The sequence below is a fragment of the Aquarana catesbeiana genome, linkage group LG07 (assembly GCF_042186555.1).
Source record: "Aquarana catesbeiana isolate 2022-GZ linkage group LG07, ASM4218655v1, whole genome shotgun sequence".
NCBI classification, from domain to species: Eukaryota; Metazoa; Chordata; class Amphibia; order Anura; family Ranidae; genus Aquarana; species Aquarana catesbeiana.
Window position 1 is genome coordinate 33,182,236 of NC_133330.1, and position 14,378 is coordinate 33,196,613.

Consider the following 14,378-nt stretch of genomic DNA (forward strand, 5'->3'; position numbering starts at 1 on the left):
TTTTGGTAAATCTAAAGGAAAATTGTACAAGTTGATCGAACATGCATTAGCCAGCCTAAGGATGGGTCAGAGTTATCAACTTGGACAAACATCAGATAGCACCCAGTGTGGTGAGTCTAAGCATGGGTCAGAGACATCAAGTTGGACAATCATCAGATATCATCTTGTGTGGTGAGTCTAATGCCCCGTACACACGGTCGGATTTTCCGACGGAAAATGTTCGATGGGAGCTTGTTGTCAGAAATTCCGACCGTGTTTAGGCCCATCGGACATTTTTTTTTTCCGTCACACAAAATTTAAGATCTGGATCTCAAATTTTCCAACAACAAAATCCGTTGTCGTAAATTCCGATCGTTTGTACACAATTCCAACGCACAAAGTTCCACGCATGCTCGGAATCAAGCAGAAGAGCCGCACTGTCTATTGAACTTCATTTTTCTCGGCTTGTCATACGCGTTGTACGTCACCGCGTTCTTGACATTCAGAATTTTCAGACAAGATTTGTGTGACCATGTGTATGCAAGACAAGTTTGAGCCAACATCCGTCGGAAAAAATCCATGGATTTCATTGTCAGAATGTCCGATCGTGTGTACGCAGCATAAGGATGGATCAGAATCATCACGTTGGGTGATCATCAGATAGCACCTAGTGTGGTGAGTCCAAGGATGGATCTGAGTCAAAAAGTTGGACGAACATCAGATAGCACCCAGTGTGCTGAGTCTAATGCCGCGTACACACGAGCGGACTTTACGGCCGACTTTGCCCGGCGGACTTTTCGACGGACTTTCTGAATGAACGGACTTGCCTACACACAATCCACCAAAGTCCGTTGAATTTGTATGTGATGACGTACGACCGGACTAAAACAAGGAAGTTGATAGCCAGTAGCCAATAGCTGCCCTAGCGTGGCTTTTTGTCCGTCGAACTAGCATACAGACGAGCGGACTTTTCGACCGGACTCGAGTTCGACGGATAGATTTAAAACATGTTCAACTTTTGAGAAAACAAAGACCACTGGAGCCCACACACGATCGAATTGTGCGACGAAATCCCGTCCGCCGGGCAAAGTCTGCCGTAAAGTCCGATCGTGTGTACGCGGCATAAGGATGGGTCAGAGTCATCAAGTTGGACGAACATCAGATAGCACCCAGTATGATGAGTCTAAGGATGTGTCAGAGTCATCAAGTTGGACGAACATCAGATAGCTTTATTTTACAAAAAAATCTGATGTTCGTGCAACATGATGACACCAAACCATCCTTAGACACACTACATAAGGTGCCTCTGCCCTTCACCAACTGGCTTTTTGCCAACTCTCAAACTACCAGTTCAATACCCACCTGAGAACACATAGAGGATCCATGTTTGGGACTCTCGTAGCATTGAGATGGACCTATCTTATGGGAATGGGCCCTTTTCTCTACCTGTATTCTTGGTAGGTTGCATTGATTCTACCTCCCTGGGTCACTGTAACCTAACCATATGTAGGTAATTTATTCTTTACTTTTTTTGTTTCTCTTAATTGACGAAAAAACTATATTTAGATACAGTGGGGAGAATAATAATCCGATCCCCTGCAGATTTTGTAAGTTTGCCCACTTACAAAGAAATGAAGGGTCTATAATTTTTATCTTAGGTGTATTTTAAATAATGGAGACAGGATATCAACCAAAAAGTGAGTAAAATAAGTATTTGAATAAATAAAATTGTGTTTGAAGCGCTTCACAGTGTGATTAAATAGATGAATACATAAATGTTAAAATACTAATACCCATATAATTAAACAAATCCAGCAATAGTGCAAAAAAATGCAGTATAAAATTCGTGACACCATGTGCACAAATAAAATTGTAAAAATATAAAAATACAAATAAATCCTATTGGGTTAGATAATGTGCCACTCTAGTAATATTCCAAAAAAAATCTTGAACGACAATGTCCTTATGCTTCAGCCACATCAGATGTAATGATCACCATCAGACATCATATGTAAAGCAGATATAGGAGAGAGAAATATCATTGAGCAATGCTCTTTATGACAAGTACACAAGCAAACATGTATTTAGATCCACTCACGTGCGCCCAATAGTAAAAAGCATATGCAGGTGTATAGAGCAGTCACGTGACCGTGACGCAACGCGTGGGAGGAGCCTAGGACGCACTGTGCAGACTGTCAGTATCTGGCTGTGTACTGCAGCGACCCTGCTCTCGTCCGTGGCGGCTGACTGCTCTATACACCTGCATATGCTTTTTACTATTGGGCGCACGTGAGTGGATCTAAATACATGTTTGCTTGTGTACTTGTCATAAAGAGCATTGCTCAATGATATTTCTCTCTCCTATATCTGCTTTACATATGATGTCTGATGGTGATCATTACATCTGATGTGGCTGAAGCATAAGGTCATTATCGTTCAAGATTGCTAAATGAGCACCCCAATTAAGCAATTGTAGAGCTATTGAAGAACTTTTCACTGGGACTAGAGTTAATCTCTATGTGAACTTGGCTGTCTGATTTATTTCTTCACGTTTTTTTTTTGGAATATTACTAGAGTGGCACATTATCTAACCCAATAGGATTTATTTGTATTTTTATATTTTTACAATTTTATTTGTGCACATGGTGTCACGAATTTTATACTGCATTCTTTGCACTATTGCTGGATTTGTTTAATTATATGGGTATTAGTATTTTAACATTTATGTATTCATCTATTTAATCACACTGTGAAGCGCTTCAAACACAATTTTATTTATTCATTTTTTAGTGATTCTGAACACTTCTTTTTTGATAGCAGCCTCACTTTATTGATGTGTATATTTATTGGTTATTAATTATCACAGCGCTTTGTGTTTTTTATATATTAAAATAAGTAGTTGATCCCCAAGCAAAACATGACTTAGTACTTGGTGGATAAACCCTTTTTGGCAAGCACAAAGATAAGACATTTCTTGTAGTTGGTGACCAGGTTTGCACACATCTCAGGAGGGATTTTGGTCCACTCTTCTTTACAGATCTTCTCTAAATCCTTAAGGTTTTTTGGCTGTTGATTGGCAACTCAATGGGGTTGATTTACTAAATGGAAAAAGACTGTGCACTTTGCAAAGTGCAGTTGCTCCAGAGCTTAGTAAATGAGCAGAAGCTCTGCTGACTTCCATCTTCCAATCATGTGCAAGCAAAAATGCTGTTTTTTAAATTTTCCTTGCAGGTGATTGGGTACTCTTTGCAAAGTCAAGCCTTACCTCATTTACTAAGCTCTGGAGCAATTGCACCTGCAGAGGGCAACTGCCTCTGCAAAGTGCACAGTCTATTTGCCTTTAGTAAATCAACCCCAAAGTTTCAGCTCCCTCTATAAATGTTCTATATGATTAAGGTAGTGCCATACTACACTAAAGGACTTTTTTGGGGGGTCTTCAGTCTGCTTTTTGGTATGACCCCTGGGCTTTTTACTGCCTCTCATTCTACCAGTTCAATACCTACCCGGGAACCCACAGAAGATTCAGGTTTGGGACTTTCACTGCATTGAGAGCAACTGATCTTATGGAGATGGGACCTTTTCTGCACCTTTGTTCACGGACGGTTGTGTGGCTCCACCTGTCTGGGTCACAGCAACCTCACCAAATGTAAGTAATTTCTTCTTTATCAACTATTTATTCTATTCCAACTATAGGAAAATATTCAAGTAACGGTGAATAAGCGTATCCGGGATTGACATCGTTAAACTCTCAGCTGTCGTTTCCGACATCCCATTGAATTTGTTGCCATCTCAAAGGGCACTTATACTAACAGGCCAAAACACCATTCAACTGGATCCAATCGTTTAATGACAACCTCGGTGACGGCTCCTCAGTCTGACCTAACTGCCGTCACAGAGTTAAATACATCAAATAATAACAGCAAATAATTACGTCGGCCAGCCGGCTGCAGAAGGTAATTTTCTTTCTTTTTACAAACAGAAAGGAAGAAAAGTGTTATTGATTCGGGTAATTGTAATTCTCATCATTCTTCTCTTGTGTAACCTTTACATTCATAACAGGCTGATGGCGATTCTCCTCAACCCCCCCCCCCCCCCCCCAGCATTGGTACACGGCAATGAGAGAGAGAGAAGGGAAGACAAGGTGGGCCGACACAAGTGGCCTTTGCTAATCCAATGGAGCACGTGGCTATTTACTAAAGGATCTGCTGCAACTTCCGTGGCCTCTGAAACAGTTTATATACAGACGGATTAGGGCTGACGGCAACAAGACAAGGTCGAAAAATTAAACCCCAGAGAAAATACGGCGTAACGGCTGGACAAAGAAGACTTCCAATTTAAATAAGAAGTCTCCATTTGCTTCTGATCTTCGAATTAAAGGTGAACTCCGGGCACATACATTTTTATTTCAATATAAATTCTTCAATAACCACAAAGGATATACAGTACAGTGGGTATAGAAAAGAATCAACCCCCTTTAAAATAATCACATTTTTGAGTGAAAGATATAACACCAACATGTCAGGAAAAAAAATAAAAAATGTTGGACCACCTGTTGCTTTGATTCCAGCCTTTAGTCTGTTGGGATTTGTCTCTACTAACTTTGTCTCTACTAACTTTACTAACTCAGAATCTTCAAGGTGCATTTAAGGTGGTCAGATGAGACTAAAACTCAATTATTTGGCCTCAACAGGAGCGGAGATGGCTGGAAAGAATAGTGCTAGGCTACACGCTTGGAGCTTCCTGCTCCTTCAAGAGGCCTCTCCTCCCATCATGTCACGTCACGTCCGCCATGCGTTCCATGCTGGTCCAGCCTTTAGTCTGTTGGGATTTGTCTCTACTAACTTTGCACATCTAGACTTTGCAATATTTGCCCACTCCTCTTTGCAGAAAGGCTCAAGATCAGTTAAATTTGAGGGTGACTATTTGTGGAGTGCAGTCTTCAAGTCATTCAAGTCATTCCAAGTCATTCCGCTTGGAGCTTCCTGCTCCTTCAAGAGGCCTCTCCTCCCATCACGTCACGTCACGTCCGCCATGCGTTCCACGCTGGTCTAGCCTTTAGTCTGTTGGGATTTGTCTCTACTAACTTTGCACATCTAGACTTTGCAATATTTGCCCACTCCTCTTTGCAGAACGGCTCAAGTTCAGTTAAATTTGAGGGTGACTGTTTATGGAGTGCAGTGTTCAAGTCATTCCACAGATTTTCAATGGGGTTTAAGTCTGGGCTCTGACTAGGCCATGCAAGGACATTCACCTTTTTCTCCTCCAACCACTGTGTGGTCATTTTTGCTGGGTGCTTTGGGTCATTGCCATGTTGGAAGGTCAACCTTCTTCCCATTGACAACTTTCTGGCAGAGGGCAGCAGATTTTCCTCGAGAATTTGATGGTATTTTTGCTCCATCCATTTTCCTTCTATCCTGACAAATGCTCCAGTCCCTGCTGCAGAGAAACATCCCCATAACAGGATATCACCACCTCACATAACAGGATATTATCACCTCCATGCTTTACTGTAGGAATTGTGTTTTTTGGATGGTGAGCTGTATTGGATGTCCACCAGACATCGTTTGGTGTTGAGGCCAAATAATTAAATTTTAGCCCCATCTGACCATAACACCCTTTTCTTTGTGGCTTCAGAATCTTCAAGGTGCATTTAAGGTGGTCAGATGAGACTAAAGCTCAATTATTTGGCCTCAACAGGAGCGGAGATGGCTGGAAAGGATGGTGCTAGGCTACGCACTTGGAGCTTCCTGCTACTTCAAGAGGCCTCTCCTCCCGTCACATCACGTCCGCCGTGCTTTCCACACTGGTCAGCGTGGACTTCCTGGTGCTCCCAGGGCATCAATGCCCCTTCTCCTCCAGCATTTCTGGATCTGCAGGACTGAGCAAGTGGTGGATGCCCTCACATATGATAAGCCTTTCCTTTTTTTAAATCTTGTGAGTGTTTTTAATCTTGTATGAATAAATCCAATGGTCTAACACTGCACTTAGATGGCGCTTTGAACATTTTATTCTGTATGTTACTTGACTATTTTCTCTCCAGGTTGAATGTTCTTTATAGAGAGTATCAGGAGACTACAGCATTATGGCCACTAGATGAAGCTGATGATTACAGTAAATAAGCATGTATTTCCTATGATCATCAGCTCCATCTAGTGGCCATAATGCAGTACTTTTCAAATTCATTATATTCTGTATGAATAAAGAACATTCAAACTGCAGAGAAAATAACCTAATAACATTTTATTGTCCCGCTTTTTCACAGAACAAATGTACATGCACAGGATAAATTGCTCAATGTTTTTTTTTTGTTTTTGTTTTTTTAATACACTCCACAGTGTTTGTAGCCTTACTGGTCTTTCTGGATAGCACAGATCTTTAATTCAAATTTATACTATTTGGGTTAATTCGATTTGAGAACATCTCTATCGGTTTTTTTACAGCATCTCTATCTCAGTTTTCATGACCTATTTTGTCCTTTAGGGTCCATTCACACTTGCGAATGGGGCCGCTTGGGGACTCAATGGGTTTCCCTGCGATTAGCTGTGGTTGGTAAGCCCCATTTAAAAAAAAGAGCAGCAGCTGCCTGCAGATAATTGTGGCCATTCACAAGTAATCGGGCATGCAATAATTACCTGTGGATGATCAACCCTGGATATAGACTGCCTGTGTCCCGGTTACAGACAGTCTGCATCCAGGGCCAATCATCCACAGGTAATCACTACACGATCAAAACAGAATAGAATTAATCAGGAAAGTACCACATTATGGCCACTAGATGGAGGTGATGATAATAGGAAATAAAGGCTTATTTACTATAATGATTAGCTCCATCTACTGGCCATGATGTGGTATTTTCCTTATTCACTATTACCTGGAGAGAAAATAGCCCAACAAATTACATTTTTGCCTCCATTTGCACAGAACAAATATATGTGCTTTGTGCCCTAAGCTCCGTATCATTTTGCATGTTCAGTTTCAGGCCCAGTTAAATCAGCGCCATGAACTCCACTCAGTTAAACAAATCCAAAGTTTCAGAAGACAGCAAAGTAAGTGAAATATGCAGATATGTGAAATTCAATTTACATCTCCTTCACCCCCCCCCCCCCCCAGTCCCGTCTTTCAGTCTGATGCTTACGCATGAATGTTGATGACTCACTTTCATTTCTCACACTTTGCACTATTGCGACTCTTTGGAAATTACAGAAAATTTGCAATAACCCAATTATGTAATTTGAACCTTCTAAAGACTCACAGCTTTATATCTGGCGACAAAGAGACTTCCTCGTCAACTTCACAGAGACGCTTCTAGTTTTATGTTTCCAAATGCAAAGAGCCGGATATTATTGGGCTGGAGATGGCGGTAAAAGTAGGAGAGAGTTAAAGGATGAGTATATGAGGGATTTTATGATCAACCACTTGCCGACCTCCTAACTGTCAATGTACGTCATTACTTTACAGTTGAATACCGGGGTTATGGCTGTAGCTAGAGACCATAACCCCGTTTTTTTTCCTTTAGGTCGGCCAGCTTTCTGATAAAAGTGATCCCAGCAGCGGATTCGCTGCAGGGTCACTTTTATGGGCAGTGGGAGAGGTGCCCCCCCCCCCCCCCCCGCCGCTTCCCGGTTGTTTCCGAGCTTACCGGAGCCGTCGGTAAGTCCAGAATCGATCTGGTGTGGCCGATGGCTAGGCAGGAAGTCAAGTGAGGGCAAGATGGCCGACACTCGGTTTTATGCCCTTGGAGGACCGGAGCAACGTCTGATATCTAGTGATGGCTGATGACTAATCTTTTTGGGGGGGCGGCAAACAAACCTCCCTGCCACCCCCCCCCATCATTCGATCATCCTGCACTACTTACCGCATCCAGGTCGCGGGCAGCTTCCCCACTGCTCCTTCTTCTCTGTGGCTTCCCAGGTGGCTTCCCAGCTGCTTCTCCTCTGCGGCTTCCCGGGTGGCTTAGGTGGCTTCCTAGCTGCTTCTCCTCCTCAGGGGCTTCCCGGAAGGCTTCAGTGGCTTATGACTGACAGGTAATGATCGACGGGTGCCGGCAGATCCATCAATTATACACAGCGGGAGCGGGTCGCCAGCACTGCTGGCCCCTCCCATCAGCCATGATTTGTCTGCATTGTATAGAGGAGCACAGAGATACAGTGGATCTAAAAATAAGGTGTGTAATGTAATCAGAAAGGTTATAGTAATAAAATGTAATTTGCATGTTAGCCTCAGACCAGTCAGGGTGTCCATGCTGACCTGTGTCCACAGCCGAAAGCACCTACAATGGGCACGTAAGCATCAGAACTGGACCACAGAGCAATAGAAGAAGGTGGCCTGGTCTGATGAATACCGCTTTCTTTTACATCATATGAAAGGCCGAGTGAGTGTGCATCACTTACCTGGGGAAGAGATGGAACCAAGATGCAGTATGGGATGAAGGTAAGTCGGCGGAGGCAGCGTGATGCTTTGGACAATGTTCTGCTGGGAAACCTTGGATCTTGCCATTTAGGTGGATGTTACTTTGATACGAACCAACTACCTAAACATTGTTGGTGACCAAGTTCTTACCTTCATGGAAATGGTATTCCCTGATGGCAGTGCCCTCTTTCAGCAAAATAATGCGCCCTGCCACACTGTAAAAATGGTTCAAGAATGGTTTGAGGAACACAACGATGAGTTTGAGATGTTGACCTGGCCTCCAAATCTCAATCCAATTGAGCACCAGTGGGATGTGCTGGAAAAAACAAGTTTAATCAATGGAGGACCCACCTCACAACTTACAGGACGTGCTACTAATGACTTGGTGCTAAATACCACAGCACAGCTTCAGAGGTCTAGTGGTTTCCATGCCTTGATGGGTCGAGACTATTTTGGTGAAAAAAGGGGGACCTACTCAATATTAGGTGGGTGGTCATTGTGTGACAGGTTTGTTGTTATTCTGTAATATTCTAGATTCTATGGTCTATACCAGGGGTCTCCAAACTTTCTAAATAAAAGGCCACTTTACTGTCCTTCAGACTTAAAGGAGTGGACTGTGGCCATTGGGAGTAGAAAAGATCCCAATGTCAGTGGAAAAAAAACAATGTCCCAATTATTTTTTTTAGTAGGTGGAATTGTGCCCTATCAGTGGTGTCATTGGACCCCATTGTTGGTGTCACTGGGAGAAATTGTGCCCCATTGTTGACGTCATTAGGAGGGATTTTGCCATATTGTTGGTGTCATTAGGAGGAATTGTCCCCCATCTTTGGCATTAGTGGGGTGGATTATGCCCCATTGTTGGTATCAGTGGGTGAAATAGTGCCACGAGGGCCAAATAAAAGCAAGCAAAGGACCGCATCTGGCCCCAGGGCCACAGTTTGGAGACCACTTGTCTATACTCATATGTACATCGATACATAATTTTTCATCATTATGACCATATTTTATGTTTATTCTTGTAGCCCCGATGAAGGGGGAATGGTATTGCCCTTGATACATCCTGGCTGTTTTTTTTTTTTTCTTACATTTTTAACCAAAAATTTTAATCATCTTGGACGCGTTTATCCGGTTTTGGTCATTTTCGAACACAGAGTTATTTTAAGTATGTGATGGAAATTGCTACATTGTAACAAGACATTCCTTTGAAATGAAATCTTCAACCTTCTATACAGTTACTGCCTTCTATGCCACCTTGTCTATATGGGTGACAGTTATTCAAGCATTCGTCCTCTTATGGAATATGTCTTCCACCTCCCTGACGGCTCCCCCTCCTCCCGTGCCTTCAGGCGATACATATTACGGGTTGTAAGTCTTCTCTGCTTTTGTTTTGCCACTTAGATTATGAATTGCTTCTAATTCATTCATATGCGTCTGCGAGATGAGAGGTCATCCATCACACGCACGGCAGGATGACTTAGACACCTTGCCATATTATTCCACCGAGGGCGTTCATCAGTGCCTAAATGATTTCATTCTTTGGGGAGAAATTCGAATAGTAATAGAACGTGGCTGATTTGAGGTCTCGTGAGAAAGAAAAGAACCGAAATTCTTCATTTAAGAAATTCAAATTTGCTATCTAGCGCTACACAATGCAATAAAAATGATCAGGAATCCTCTGCTAGTAAGTTCACCTATCACTAAAAATAGCATAACAAAGGAAGACTATGCATGTACTAGAGACTGTTGACATCACAGAGAATGCAAAAGAATGCAGCCTATCCATTCACTAGAGACCGGTGACATCACAGACAATGCAGCCTATCCATTCACTAGAGACTGGTGACATCACTGAGAATGCAGCCTATCCATTCACTAGAGACTGGTGACATCACTGAGAATGCAGCCTATCCATTCACTAGAGACTGGTGACATCACTGAGAATGCAGCCTATGAAATCACTAGTGACCAGTGACATCACTGAGAATGCAGCCTATCCATTCACTAGAGACCGGTGACATCACTGAGAATGCAGCCTATCCAGTCACTAGAGACCGGTGACATCACTGAGAATGCAGCCTATCCAGTCACTAGAGACTGGTGACATCACTGAGAATGCAGCCTATCCATTCACTAGAGACCAGTGACATCACTGAGAATGCAGCCTATGAAATCACTAGAGAACGGTGACAACACTGAGAATGCAGCCTATGAAATCACTAGAGAACGGTGACAACACTGAGAATGCAGCCTATGAAATCACTAGTGACCAGTGACATCATTGAGAATGCAGTCTATCCATTCACTAGAGACCAGTGACATCACTGAACATGCAGCCTATCCATTCACTGGAGACCAATGACCTCACTAAGAATGAAGTCTATCCATTCACTAGGGACCAGTGACATCACTGAGAATGCAGTCTATCCATTCACTGTTGCCATGGGTAACCAGTGAAGTGGTAAAGAATGTTATAGCAGCCAGGCAGAGGGAAGTTAGTGCCTGACATGGGAAATGGTAACCCTGTTAGTGAGGGGATTGGTGAGCCTGACCCCCTCCCTAGTGATTGGCCCTGTGCCGATTATGTGCACCCTCCCTCCAAAAATACAACTCTCTAGCAATACATCCCAAACTGAGCATGTGCAGAGTGCCCCCAAGACTTTGTTCTATCAGGAGATGGATTGTGGGCAGTGGGAAAAGGGAGGATCAGAGAAGACAGGATCAAACAGCCTTTTTGCACAATGCGGAGGATTAACCCCTTAGGTTCTACAGCGAGTATAACAAGCATGTTTTACTGCATACACAGACTGATTTTACTGTTGTGGGTTCAGTAACACTTTAAGATGATGGCGCCGCACGTCCTTTGCCTAGTGTCACACGCTCTCTCTTGTTAATCCAATGACAGCTCATTTTCCAATTCTCATTATGGCATTCGCCTTGTGGGCCTAGGTATCCTTTTCAGAGAACGTATGAAGTTACCCGTATCGTTTCCCTGTGAATGAGTCTGGAATAGAGAGGAAGGAAGGAATTTTTTTTTTCACCACCTAAATAAAGAAAATCAGCATAAAAGCCATTCCTTTCCATAATTGGGATGTCGGTGGAGGGTGTCTCTGGGTTCTCCCGCTCCGCAGTTAATAAGCAGTCTCTGCGCGGATGATAGATGATGCGTCCAGCGGAGGGGATTTCACTCCCGCACCCATAAATAGTTTACTTTACAGATGAGGAATTATTTTCTCCCTGGAAGCAGCCTGCAGGTGAGCCCTGGAGCCAGTCCATTATATTGGCGGACAGCCGTGCTTAAAATACATCCTCTTGCAGCAGCTGCGGCCCCTGCGGCCGGACCTGACTCCACGCCGCTGCACTGGCCCAACGACGTGACATTCAATAATCCGGCGCACAGAGCGCCATGAGCAGCAAGGTGGAGTGACTCCCCGCAAGCCTATCACATTTTACTTTACAGCAATCAGAACATTGAAAGAGTTCTTAATTGGGTGCAAACATTGTTCTTTGGTGAAAAACTTGCGGGCGGAGGCGGTAAAAAAACCAAAAAACTTCACCTAGAAAATATTTCACATTGTTGGTGAATGCTAAATAGTTAAAAGGTGAGTACTCAATACTTAAAGGGTAACTCCACTTTCGTGGGAAAAAAAATAGCAAACAAAGAAAAAATATTATAGCGTATACAACTGCGACACAAGTCATATCGTAATTGAATCTTATTAATAATGACCGTTCCTTTTCAATCGGCAGCCGCTGTACTTTTCTGAAAACGCAATATGGCAACCTGGAGGTGTTCTGTATAGAGAATGTGTACAGAACGCCCCCCCCAGAAATGTCATTTCCTGCTTGTGTGATTGGCTCACTGATTTTCCCAGAAGTCTGCACTGAGGCTCCATTCACACTAGCGCGTTTTTTGATGCATTTTGCATTTTGCAGAAATGCACGGGAATTTTTTAACATGGGTTCCTATGGAACATGTTCACATCAATGCTTTTTTGTTTCTCTGCATTTTTAGAAAGGGTCGGGGACTTTTTTTCATGCAAAAAGCAGCATTTTGCATGTAATGGATTTCAATGGACAAGCATCAAAAACGCAAGTGCACCGTTTTTGCAGCGTTTTTGATGCGTTTTTGATGCGTTTTTGCCGTTTTTTTTTTTTTTTTTTTTTTTTTTTTAATTTTTTAAAATTTTTTTTAAGACTGTAAAAAAAACTGTAAAAAAAAAAAAAAAAAAACGCAAAACGCAAATCGCGGCAAAATCGCGGCAAAATCGCGGCAAAAACGCTGCTCAAAAACGTGCAAGCATGAAAAAAAAAACCTCCAAAAACGCTCAAAAGCAACATGCATAGATGTGAATCGAGCCTAAGGCTGGATTCACACCTATGCATTTTTAGTGCTTTTTTGCATTTTGCAGATTTGCACTACAGTCCATTTAACATGGTTTCCTATGGAACATGTTCTGTAGTGCAAATCTGCAAAATGCAAAAAGCACTAAAAATGCATAGGTGTGAATCCAGCCTTAGGCTGGGTTCACACTGCTGTGATGTCATACATCGCATGTGATTCGCACCGTAGTGCTGTGCAAATCACATGTGATGTCTGTGCGATGCAAATACAACCATACAGATTGTATGTCTGAATTCGCATGGCATTCGGACCAAAATCGTGCAGGACCCTTTTTTTTGTCCGCAGCGGAATCGGATCGCCTGGGTGTGAACACCCAGGCGATCTGATTCCTGTCTGAATTGACAGTTTGCACTGCGATATGCGAACCGATCTGAGGGTGTCATTAACTTTCTATTGACACTGAAGGGCACTGATAGGTGGCACTGAGAGGTGGCACTGATGGGCACTAGTGGTTGGCACTGATAGGTGGCATTGATAGGTGGCACTGATGGGTGGCACTGATGGGTACTGGTAGGTGACACTGATAGGCAGCACTGATGATGGGGGACTGATGGGCAGTGATTAGCAGCACTTGTGGTTATCGATAGGTGGCATTGTGGGTACCGATAGGTGGCACTGGTGGACACTGGTAGGTGGCACTGGTGGTACAGAGGAGGCAGCCGCGGCTTTCTATGTGAGGGACTGATGTCCCTCTGACAGAAGCCAGTGATCGGCTTTTTTTTCCCTCACGCTGACAGTGTGAGGAAAAAAAATACAGATTACTGATCTTCTGTTTATATCACGTGATCAGCTGTCATTGGCTGACAGCTGATCACGTGGTTAGGGGCCGGGATCGGCCATTTACTCCGATTTGTGATCAGCTGAGTCGCAACAAAACGTATAGTGCTGTGGCACCATGTAGTTCGGTGCAACAACATTTTCCGAAAGGGTCAGGGGCTTCTTTTGCGTGTTTCTCACATAGAGGGTGGCCCATTGAAATGAATGTACTGCTCTACATGTGACATATTGGAATGCAGGGAAATGCATTGACGCTTATTGCACTGGCATAGCACCACTGCCCATCTGCTAAAGGGCAGCACATTTCTGTGCGTGTGTTCTCAACACGCACAGAGTAAATATGAAGCCCAACTCCAGGAAACGTCAAAATCCCCTGCAATGTTTAACTGCCGTAGAGGATGGAAAAACCTGATCCTTCGCTCCCAGGAAGAAGGTGCTCTGCATGCTCTAGCGGTGGTCTGTCCCTCCGCGTTCTCATGTCCAGTGCAGAGCACAGGAGAAAAGAGGCCGAGGGAACTGGACTAGCAGTGCAAAGGAGCCTGCAAGGGCCGGGGATAGAGGAGATAGAGGGGATAGAGGAGATAGAGGAGATAGAGGAGATAGAGGAGATAGAGGGGATAGAGGAGATAGAGGTGATAGAGGAGATAGAGGAGATAGAGGAGATAGAGGGGATAGAGGAGATAGAGGTGATAGAGGAGATAGAGGAGATAGAGGGGATAGAGAGGATAGAGGGGATAGAGGAGATAGAGGGGATAGAGGGGATAGAGGTGATAGAGGAGATAGAGGAGATAGAGGGGATAGAGAGGATAGA